General features: G+C 41.9%; 1 protein-coding gene across 35 annotated transcripts in view; it reads right to left on the bottom strand.

Moving 5' to 3' along the window:
* CELF2 (CUGBP Elav-like family member 2) overlaps nucleotides 1-12,530 on the bottom strand; it is a 316,757-nt gene that overhangs the window by 103,252 nt on the left and 200,975 nt on the right. The window lies entirely within an intron of this gene.

Here is a 12,530-nt window from a genome sequence, read left to right as displayed (position 1 = left end):
CTTGGAGAGATGGGGAGAACCTTGAGAGGTCCTCAAATGCCAAGTACAGCAAGTAGCTGGAGAGAAATTCACAGCACTAAGGCATTGACTTTGGCTCTATTTAGGGGAATGATGTAAGAACACAGACAGAAAAAAGTGGCACATTTGGAGAGTAGGAGGTTGGTACCACAAATCATCAAAGGTTCCGAATCACACATTAGCGTCTAGTTTTCAAAACAAAAACTCATTCGAAGGAGTAGGAGAAGATGAAGTACTATACCACTCCCATAGCATTCTGAAATACATATAAGATGCTTCCTCCTTATTTGGAAAAAAGAACAAAACTTGGAACCTTGTTGTCATATACTGTTTCACTGGAGTCTACTGAGATTAAATATGCAAATCCTTTACCTTCTGGATAAAGGAGAGTATGACCCTAGCTTTTTGGCATTTAAAAACCTCCATGTCGAAGGTGGTCCTAAGATGGCGGAGGAATAGGACGGGGAGACCACTTTCTCCCCCACAATTCATCGAAAGAACATTTAGACGCCGAACAAATTCTGCAAAACAACTTCTGAATGCTGGCAGAGGACATCAGGCACCCAGAAAGGCAGCCCATTGTCTTCGAAAGGAGGTAGGACAAAATATAAAGGTAAAAAGAGAGACAAAAGAGGTAGGGATGGAGATCTGTCCAGGGAAGGGAGTCTTAAAAAAGAGAGAAGTTTCCAAACACCAGGAAACACTCTCTCCGGTGGGTCTGTGGTAAGCCTTGGAATCTCAGAGGGCAAAATAACCGAGAGGAAAAATAAATAAATAATTAAACCCCACAGATTACATGGCTAACAGCAACCCCCAGTGGAGGAGCAGCCCAGACGTGCACATCACCCACTAGCCAGTGGTGGCTGGATAAGGACGGGTGGGCTGCATTGCTTTGGTAAGGACTGGGTCTGAATGCCCCAAGGGCAATCTGAGGGAACTAGCTTGAGATAGCAACCCAGACTGTGGGATAGCTATCCCAGGAAAAGCCTTAACCTAAGACACCGCCAGGCCTGCTCACAGAACAAAGGACTGAGCAGGGCTAGCTGGCTGCGGACCAGCCCATCCCCTGCCGAAGACAGGCAGGCGAGGGCAGCCAGAGCCGGAAGGGTGGAATCGCAGCCCCAGAGAGGCATCCTATGCCAAACTGCAAGCAGACTTGTTGCTAACCAAGACTTCTTGGGATTCTGGACAGTCGACACCCGCCGGGAGGGCTGCAGCCAGACATCAGCTCCCCAGAAGAGATACACGGCACACCTGGGAAGCTGCGCCCATTGCACACCCAGAAAAAGGAGCGGCTTGGATGGGGGAGGGGAAAGGTCACAGACTCCGACTGCGCTAGCGAAACACCTGGTCACCTGAGCTGCTCGGACCTGAGAAGGGCACAAAACCCAGGCTCAACCAAGTCTGAGCCTTTGTGGAGTACCCGGGAACCTGAACCTGAACGGCTTAGACCTGGGAAGTACAGGCAACCCCAGGGGCCCGCGTCAGACAGTTCCCAGCAGAGCAACCTAAAGCCTGAGCAGTGTAGACTGGGAAAGCACATGTGCCACGAGCGGGGGCAAAGACAGTGTGGCTGAATCACTGTGAGCACACACCAGTGAGACTTGTTTGCAGTGTTCCTCCATACCCACAGCATGACTGAAAAAGTGAGACTAAAAAAAAGTGACCACCACCGCCCCCTATGTGTCAGGGTGGAAATTAGACGCTGAAGAGATCAGTAAACAGAAGAAGCTAAAATAAACAGAGGGAACCGCTTTGGAAGTGACAGGTGCAATAGATTAAAACCTTGTAGTTAGCACACACTACATAGGAAGAGGCCTGTAGACCTTGAGAACTACAAACTGGACCAAGGAACTATCTGAAAATGAACTGACCCCACACTGTCCGCAACAGCTCCAGAAAAAGGCCTAGATATGTTTTTACTATTATCATTTTTAAAATTTTTAAAACTTTTTTATTATTATTTATTTTTTCATTTTTAAGTCCCCTATTACTCCTTCAGTTTTCTTTTTTATATCCTACTATTACCTTGCAAAAAAAAAAAGACCCTATTTTTAAAGCAAACTTCATATAAATATATTTTATAATTTTTGTGACTCTGTTTTTTTTTTTTTCTTCTTTTTCTTGTTTTTTTCCTTTTCTTGTCTTTTTTTTTTTTAATATTGTATTTTTGAGAATCTAACCTCTACTCTAGATTTTTAACCTTTGCTTTTTGGTATTTGTAATCAACTTTGTATCTTTAAGAACCCAATCTTCAGTACCTATTTTTACTTGGGAGCGAGATCACTGGATTGAGTGCTCTCTCCCCCTTTTAACTCTCCTTTTTCTCCACCAGGTTGCTTCTATCTCCCCCCTCCCCCTTTTCTTCTCGACCCAACTCTGTGAATCTGTGTGTTCCGGCCTGTGCAGAACACTTAGAGAACTGATTAGTGGCTGGATCTGTCTCTCCCCTTTTGACTCCCTCTTTTCTCCTCCTGGCCACCTCTGTCTCCTTCCTCCCTCTTCTCTTCCCTGTGTAACTCCGTGAACATCTCTGAGGGATCCAGACTGTGGAGAGAACAGAGGGAAGTGATTACTGGCTAGCTTGCTCTCTCCCCTTTTGATTCCCCTCTTCTCCTGGTCACCTTTATCCCCCTCCTCCCTCTTCTCTTCTCCATGTAACTCTCTGTACCTCTCTGGGTGTCCCTCACTGTGGAGAAACTTCTCATCATTAACCTAGATGTTTTATCATCAGTGCTGTATAGATGGAAAAGTCTTGAGGCTACTGTAAGAATAAGACTGAAAACCAGAGGCAGGAGGCTTAAGTCCAAATCCTGAGAACACCAAAGAACTCCTGAATCCAGGAAGCATTGATCGATAGGAGCTCATCAAATGTTTCCATACCTACACTGAAACCAAGCACCACCCAAAGGCCAACAAGTTTCAGAGTAAGACATACCACGCAAGTTCTCCAGCAACACAGGAACATAGCCCTGAGCTTCAATATACAGGCTGCACCAAGTCACGCCAAACCCATTGACATCTCAAAATTCACTACTGGACACTTCACTGCACTCCAGAGAGAAGAAATCCAGCTCCACCCACCAGAACACCGACACAAGCTTCCCCAACCAGGAAACCTTGACAAGCCACCTGTCCAACCCCACCCACAGCGAGGAACCTCCACAGTAAAGAGGAACCACAAACTGCCAGAATACAGAAAGGCCACCCCAAACACAGCAATATAAACAAGATGAAAAGGCAGAGAAATACCCAGCAGGTAAAGGTACAGGATAAATGCCCTCCAAATCAAACAAAAGAGGAAGAGATAGGGAATCTACCTGATAAAGAATTCCAAATAATGATAGTGAAAATGATCCAAAATCTTGAAAAAAATTGGAGTTACAGATAAATAACCTGGAGACAAGGATCGAGAAGATGCAAGAAAGGTTTAACAAGGACTTAGAAGAAATAAAAAAAAGTCAATATATAATGAATAATGCAATAAATGAGATCAAAAACACTCTGGAGGGAACTAACAGTAGAGTAACAGAGGCAGAAGATAGGATAAGTGAGATAGAAGATAGAATGATAGAAATAAATGAAACAGAGAGGAAAAAAGAATTAAAAGAAATGAGGACAACCTCAGAGACCTCTGGGACAATGTTAAACGCACCAACGTTCGAATCATAGGAGTCCCAGAAGAAGAAGACAAAAAGAAAGACCATGAGAAAATACTCGAGGAGATAATAGTTGAAAACTTCCCTAAAATGGGGAAGGAAATAATCACCCACGTCCAAGAAACCCAGAGAGTCCCAAACAGGATAAACCCAAGGCGAAACACCCCAAGACACATATTAATCAAATTAACAAAGATCAAACATAAAGAACAAATATTAAAAGCAGCAAGGGAAAAACAACAAATAACACACAAGGGGATTCCCATAAGGAAAACAGCTGATCTTTCAATAGAAACTCTTCAGGCCAGAAGGGAATGGCAGGACATACTTAAAGTGATGAAAGAAAATAATCTACAGCCCAGATAACTGTACCCAGCAAGGATCTCATTCAAATATGAAGGAGAAATCAAAAGCTTTACAGACAAGCAAATGCTGAGAGAATTCAGCACCACCAAACCAGCTCTCCAACAAATGCTAAAGTATCTTCTCTAGACAGGAAACACAGAAAGGGTGTATAATCTCAAACCCAAAACAATAAAGTAAATGGCAACAGGATCATACTTATCAATAATTACCTTAAATGTAAATGGGTTGAATGCCCCAACCAAAAGACAAAGACTGGCTGAATGGATAAAAACAAGACCCCTATACATGTTGTCTACAAGAGCCCCACCTTGAAACAAGGGACACATACAGACTGAAAGTGAAGGGCTGGAAAAAGATATTTCAAGCAAATAGAGACCAAAAGAAAGCAGGAGTAGCAATACTCATATCAGATAAAATAGACTTTAAAACAAAGGCTGTGAAAAGAGACAAAGATGGACAGTACATAATGATCAAAGGATCAATCCAAGAAGATATAACAATTATAAATATATATGCACCCAACATAGGAGCACCACAATATGTAAGGCACTTGCTAACAAGTATGAAAGGGGAAATTAACAATAACACAATAATAGTGGGAGACTTTAATACCTCATTCACACCTATGGACAGATCAACTAAACAGAAAATTAACAAGGAAACACAAACTTTAAATGATACAATAGATCAGTTAGACCTAACTGATATCTATAGGACATTTCACCCCAAAACAATGAGCTTCACCTTTTTCTCAAGCGCACATGGAACCTTCTCCAGAATAGATCACATCCTGAGCCATAAATCTAGCCTTGGTAAATTCAAAAAAACTGAAATCATTCCAAGCATCTATTTCTGACCACAATGCAGTAAGATTAGATGTCAATTACAGGAGAAAAACTATTAAAAATTCCAACATATGGAGGCTGAACAACATGCTGCTGAATAACCAACAAATCACAGAAGAAATCAAAAAAGAAATCAAAATATGCATAGAAATGAATGAAAATGAAAACACAACAACCCAAAACCTATGGGACACTGTAAAAGCAGTGCTAAGGGGAAGATTCATAGCAATACATGCTTACCTCAAGAAACAAGAAAAAAGTCAAATAAATAACCTAACTCTACACCTAAAGCAATTAGAAAAGGAAGAAATGAAGAACCCCAGGGTTAGTAGAAGGAAAGAAGTCTTAAAAATTAGGGCAGAAATAAATGCAAAAGAAACAACAGAGACCATAGCAAAAATCAACAAAGGCAAAAGCTGGTTCTTTGAGAAGATAAATAAAATTGACAAGCCATTAGCCAGACTCATCAAGAAACAAAGGGAGAAGAATCAAATCAACAAAATTGGAAATGAAAATGGAGAGATCACAACAGACAACACAGAAATACAAAGGATCATAAGAGACTATTATCAGCAACTGTATGCAAATAAAATGGACAACTTGGAAGAAATGGATGAATTCTTAGAAAAGTACAACTTTCCAATACTGAACCAGGAAGAAATAGAAAATCTTAACAGACCCATCACAAGCACGGAAATCGAAACTGTAATCAGAAATCTTCCAACAAACAAAAGCCCGGGACCAGATGGCTTCACAGCTGAATTCTACCAAAAATTTAGAGAAGAGCTAACACCTGTCCTACTCAAACTCTTCCAGAAAATTGCAGAGGAAGGTAAACTTCCAAACTCATTCTATGAGGCCACCATCAGCCTAATACCAAAACCAGACAAAGATGCCACAAAAAAAGAAAACTACAGGCCAATATCACTGATGAACATAGATGCAGAAATCCTTAACAAAATCCTAGCAAGCAGAATCCAACAACATATTAAAAAGATCATACATTATGACCAAGTGGGCTTTATCCCAGGGATGCAAGGATTCTTCAATATCTGCAAATCAATCAATGCAATACACCACATCAACAAATTGAAAAATAAAAACCATATGATTATTTCAACAGATGCAGAGAAAGCCTTTGACAAAATTCAACATCAATTTATGATAAAAATCCTCCAAAAATCAGGAATAGAAGGAACATACCTCAACATAATAAAAGCTATATATGAAAACCCCACAGTAAACATTATCCTAAATGGCGAAAAATTGAAAGCCTTTCCCCTAAAGTCAGGAACAAGACAAGGGTGCCCACTCTCACCACTACTGTTCAACATAGTTTTGGAAGTTTTGGCCACAGCAATCAGAGCAGAAAAAGAAATAAAAGGAATCCATATTGGAAAAGAAGAAGTAGAAATCTCATTGTTTGCAGATGACACGATCCTCTACATAGAAAACCCTAAAGACTCCACCAGAAAATTACTAGAGCTAATCAATGAATATAGTAAAGTTGCAGGATATAAAATCAACACACAGAAATCCCTTGCATTCCTATACACTAACAATGAGAAAACAGAAAGAGAAATTAAGGAAACAATTCCATTCACCATTGCAATGAGAAGAATAAAATACTTAAGAATATATCTACCTAAAGAAACAAAAGACCTATATATAGAAAACTATAAAACACTGGTGAAAGAAATCAAAGAGGACAGAAATAGATGGAGAAATATACCGTGTTCATGGATCAGAAGAATCAATATAGTGAAAATGAGTATACTACCCAAAGCAATCTATAAATTCAATGCAATCCCTATCAAGCTACCAATGGTATTTTTCAGAGAACTAGAACAAATAATTTCACAATTTGTATGGAAATACAAAAAACCTCGAATAGCCAAAGCAATCTTGAGAAAGAAGAATGGAACTGGAGGAATCAACCTGCCTGACTTCAGGATCTAGTACAAAGCCACAGTCATCAAGACAGTATGGTACTGGCACAAGGACAGAAATATAGATCAATGGAACAAAATAGAAAACCCAGAGATAAATTCACACACCTATGGACACCTTATCTTTGACAAAGGAGACAAGAGTATACAATGGAGAAAAGACAATCTCTTTAACAAGTGGTGCTGGGAAAACTGGTCAACCAATGTAAAAGAATGAAATTAGAACAATTTCTAACACCATACACAAAAATAAACTCAAAATGTATTAAAGATCTAAACGTAAGACCAGAAACTATGAAACTCCTAGAGGAAAACACAGGCAAAACACTCTCCGACATAAACCACAGCAGGATCCTCTATGACCCACCTCCAAGAATATTGGAAATAAAAGCAAAAATAAACAAATAGGACCTAATTAAAATTAAAAGCTGCTGCACAACAAAGGAAACTATAAGCAAGGTGAAAAGACAGCCTTCAGAATGGGAGAAAATAATAGCAAGTGAAGCAACGGACAAAGAATTAATCTCAAAAATATACAGGCAACTCCTGCAGCTCAGTTCCAGAAAAATAAACGACCCAATCAAAAAGTGGGCCAAAGAACTAAACAGACATTTCTCCAAAGAAGACATACAGAAGGCTAACAAACACATGAAAAGATGATCACCACCACTCATTATCAGAGAAATGCAAATCAAAACCACAATGAGGTACCATTTCACGCCAGTCAGAATGGCTGTTATCCAAAAGTCTACAAGCAATAAATGCTGGAGAGGGTGTGGAGAAAAGGGAACCCTCTTACACTGTTGGTGGGAATGCAAACTAGTACAGCCACTATGGAGAACAGTGTGGAGATTCCTCAAAAAACTGAAAATAGAACTGCCATATGACCCAGCAATTCCACTGCTGGGCATAAATACCGAGGAAACCAGAATTGAAGATACACGTGTACCCCAGTGTTCATCGCAGCACTGTTTATAATAGCCAGGACATGGAAGCAACCTAGATGTCCATAACAGATGAATGGATAAGGAAGCTGTGGTACATATACACAATGGAATATTACTCAGCCATTAAAAAGAATACATTCAAATCAGTTCTAATGAGGTGGATGAAACTGGAGTCTATTATACAGAGTGAAGTAAGCCAGAAAGAAAAACACCAATACAGTATACTATCACATATATATGGAATTTAGTAAACTGGTAAAGATAACCCTGTATGCGAGACAGCAAGAGAGACACAGATGTACAGAACTGTATTTTGGACTCTGTGGGAGAGGGTAAGGGTGGGATGATGTGAGAGAATGGTGTTGAAGCATGTAAATTATCATATGTGAAACGAATCGCCAATCCAGGTTCAATGCATGATACAGGGTGCTTGGGGCTGATGCACCGGGATGACCCAGAGGGGCAGGATGAGGAGGGAGGTGGGAGGGGGGTTTGGGAAGGGGAACACATGTACACCCATGGCGGGTTCATGTCAATGTATGGCAAAACCAATACAATATTGTAAAGTAAAAAATAGATAAATAAATAAATTAAAAAAAATAAAAACCTCCATGTCTCCAAAGATGGGAGGCTCTTCAAGTGTTTAATTTGCACGAAGGGAGGAATATGAAAATTATGAAGGGTCTTTAAAGAATCACAGATGGACAGAGTGGGCTTTATACATGAGCTTTCCACTTCAGCTATTTGACTTCTTCGACCAGAGTGCATTTAGCCATGCTGCCTGGTGGTAGATTATTTTTCCTAAACTGATCAAATTAATGTATGATTTTCACCTCCACTGGCATAACCTAAGCCCAGAAAAGCTATAGGAATTGCTTTAAATCAAGGAATGATTTTAAACGGCAACGTCCAGTTCCAGCTGCTAGTATCCATTGTAATCACTTTAAGAGGAGTAAAAATACCAATTATCTTATATTAGACTTGATACAGAAAGAAAAACATGGAGAAAAAAATTATAAAAGAAAAGAACACACAAAAAAAGAATGTATAACTGAATTGCTATGCTGTACAGTAGAAATTAACACAACATTGTAAATCACCTATATTTCAATAAAACTGAAAAGAAAAACAGAAAAAGACATCATCTCTGTCTTCTAAAAGCTAACAACCAGACTCTCAGGAAGTTCTCCTTTCTCTCTTCTGGGCTTATGGGCTTGGCTTCTGGATAAACAAGCAATGGGGATGCTCTGAACTTAGACTTCAAAACTGAAGCCTCAGAAAGGGGCAGAATCTGATGCTTTCAAGCAGGTAGATTTTAGGGGTGTGATACTTAAAAGAGAGAACCTTTCAGATGCAGTAGAAGTCATAAAGCAGTTTGCTTGCCTGGAAAGAAGGCAATTAAGGAAGAATTTCCTAAGCAGACAGAAAACAAATACTAGTCCGGCCAAGTTCAGAGCTAAGAAGAAAAGCCAAGGTTGACCTAAAAGAACAGTGGAATGACAAGGGAACTGAAAATGGTGACCGACGTACATGGTAAGACAAAAGCAACGAGGAACAAACGAGGATGTAAACTGAGGTAGACTTGCTATGGGGCCACCCTGGACCCAATGCGGTGGTCTCAGGTATAGAGTGGTCTCCACTCTTGCCTTAAACACCCAAAAAAAATTCCAACCACTTTCCATGGCCTAGAAGTCCACTAGGAAGGTGTAGTTCATCTGCTATTGAAGGATTAAAATGCTACCCTTGAGGAAGGTAATATTTAATTGTTCCTAGCTATTTACACCTTAGTATGAATTTGGCAACTTCAAGTGTTTCTGTCTTAAACAAGGTTCTTGGTGAACAGACAGTGGTTTTTTTGTTTGTTTTGCTTTGAGAAAGTTTGAAGCTGATGTATGAGCAGCATGGGATGGGGTGAGAAGGGGCAAGAAAGCAGAGAGGAGCCTAAGGAGCGAAGGAAAGCTATTTCAAATCTCGGACTCTCTCCAATTTCATGCAGGGTCCACTCTGCCTGTGCAGCTGAGAGGGTGACCTCAGGGATTTGCGATGACAGACCTCTCTGTGAACTGTGCATGCCACTTAACTCTTCTACTGGGTTGGCCAACAAATCAGTTTAGGTTTTTCTGTAACATCTCAGGGAAAAACCCAAATGAACTTTTTGGTCAACCCAATACTTCAGTCCCATTTAAACAAAGGCTCTGGAAGAACATGCCCCCCAAAGCTCTAGTTCTAGCTGTAATGCAAAGAAAGAGTATCCTGGACACCACTGGTGATCCACCTCCCCTTCATTCCCAACCCAACAGCTCATCCCTGGGCACCGTGCACTTAGGACCTTTTAAAGAGGCAGCCTATCCCCATGTGGGCATGGCCCCTGTGGCTTAGTGACTTCGAGCTCGGGCTGAATTTCTGCCCCAATGTGTAGCCTCAGCTGGATGCCCTCATGCAATGAACAACATGCATCAATGTGGGGGCTCTGGGGGAAATCTCACCCTAAGACTCTTCTTTTGGTTTCACACTTTCAGTTCCTGAATGACTCGGTGGAAAACACCTTACTTCCTCTATATCTGAGTTACTTGTGCTGCATCACCTCAAAATTAATGCACAAAAACCAGGGCTGCCTACCACTACACTTCCTCCCTGGAAAAAAAAAAAACCTACCTGGATATACAGACAAAAGGTTTCATTCAGAATAAATTGAACAGTCAAAACTATTCCTTCCCTTTCTTGGGCTAAAAATGTCTTGCACTTCACTCTGCATGCATACTAATTGATTTAATAAAAATAGTGTTTGATTAAGTTATCAGAAAATCTGCGGTAGAAATAGAGAACTCCCAATTTCAACATCCGTCTTTAAGGCAGTCATTTGTGGTTTTCCCCCGATGGGACTGGAGTTTGGATGCTTCCAGAATAAGAATGTGTTTCAGAGACTCTTGCTTCTCTGAATTCTCTCCCAGCTAAACAACCAGACTTTTTTAGCAACCAGTCACTTGATATGCTCATTAAAATCTTAAGATTCGTTGACCTGAGGAAATCATTTCAACACAGGAAGGGAGCAATATCGTTAGTATCTGCCCTGAGGTGGTGCTGATCAGCATGGAAAAAGGTTGGGGAGAGACTCTAGGTCCTAGAAAAATTCATGACGGTGCAACAGGGTGGGAATTTTCTTTCCTGCCTACCCCACCTGAATGGACAGCTGTTAAGGGAGCCACGTGGCTTGTGGACTTTCCCATGCTAGCTGTAACTCAGTGTGAGGTTCACTGGATTTGTCTGCAGGTCAGCTGTAACACCAGATGGCCCTACAGTCTGATTTCGGGACAGACCTTTCTCCTTTACCAGGTTCTGCTTCCAACATCCTTGAAGGTGGGTGGTTAAACACCAACCACAGCCCTGGGTGCCCTTCAATCGTCAGCAGCTGTGCTGTGCACCCGAGGGGACCACCCTTCCGGCGTCAGCATCTCTCCTGGCTCCTGCTTTCTCTGCTGTCCATGAGTGCAGAGCAAGGCTTGCTCTACATCACAGAGGGGAGGTGACCTGCCAGGGAACTCCGGGGATGGGCAGGGGCGGAGGCTTCAGCCAGGCTCAGCCCTCCTGTCTCTGCTCTGGGTGGCTTTGAATTTCTCTACTCTGCTTGTCTGACACAGTCTTGTAAGCACTCACACTTTATGATTCTTGTCACCTTTATCCTCTGGCTCCCGAGTTTCTGCTGGTGGCAGCAGCCGGGTTAGAAAAGATAAACCTGCTGTCCCACATCCAGGTGATTTCAACGCATCCCACTTTCCAAGAGTTTCAACAATTCATTGTGTTAATAAGAGCTTTGGAATCTGAAGTGAAAAATTTAAAAATTCCATCTTTTGCATGTCTATTTATCGGCCTCACTCCCTTAACTCCGTACTGAAAGTGAAAAGTGAAAGTTGTTCAGTTGTGTCTGACTCTTTGTGACCCCACAGACAATACAGTCCATGGAATTCTTCAGGCCAGAATACTGGAGTGTGTAGCCTTTCCCTTCTCCAGAGGATCTTCCCAACCCAGGGATTGAACCCAAGTCTCCCACATTGCAGGCAAATTCTTTACCAGCTGAGCCACAAGGGAAGCCCTTACTCCTCACTAGGGTGCTTTAAATTCACAGGTGAAATGGGTTTAGGGGTAAAACCTGAGAGTGACCCCAGAAGCAAGTATTGGTGTCTCAGGTTTGTACAGAGTCCACCAGTGACGACTCCTCACTGACCCTCAAGTGCTGCTGGGTCTGTACATATCGCTGGGGGTGTCACATGAGAGCTTACTGGCCATAACCGTCTCCCGTGAATTCATTTTGCAGCTCAACTGTGAACACTTGGCTAACCCCTCAGATGGCCACTTAAGCCAGATCCATTTGGATGGGAAAGAAGGTCTAGATGGAAAGGTCCTCGGGTGCAGAGCACCCACGGTGAAGGTGACCAGTGGGAGGCCTTGCTATGGGCATCTCTGGATGATCAGGAGGTGGCCAGGGGGTGCTGGGCCCTGAGAGAATGAGTTGGGGTGGGGCTGGAAGCTTTAGAGGGCCCCAACTCCCAGCGGTCAGCAAGTTCAGCAATGTGGCTGCTCAGCTTGTAGAGCCGTGTATCATCAGTATTATAATGGTAAGGTATGAGTAGACCATCTCGCACCAGAAGTTGAGAATGGTAATTCCCAGAGATGCCATGAGCCACCTACTCCAGCTGGGGTGTTGGTGTCTGACTGACTGCCTCTCCTCACAAACAATTTCTGCTGCCA

This window comes from Giraffa tippelskirchi, chromosome 13 (genome assembly GCF_054371585.1).
Source record: "Giraffa tippelskirchi isolate mGirTip1 chromosome 13, T2T-mGirTip1v1.2.pri, whole genome shotgun sequence".
Classification (NCBI taxonomy): Eukaryota; Metazoa; Chordata; class Mammalia; order Artiodactyla; family Giraffidae; genus Giraffa; species Giraffa tippelskirchi.
Note: the sequence above shows the minus strand (reverse complement) of the source record. Positions and strands in the feature narration are given on the sequence as shown.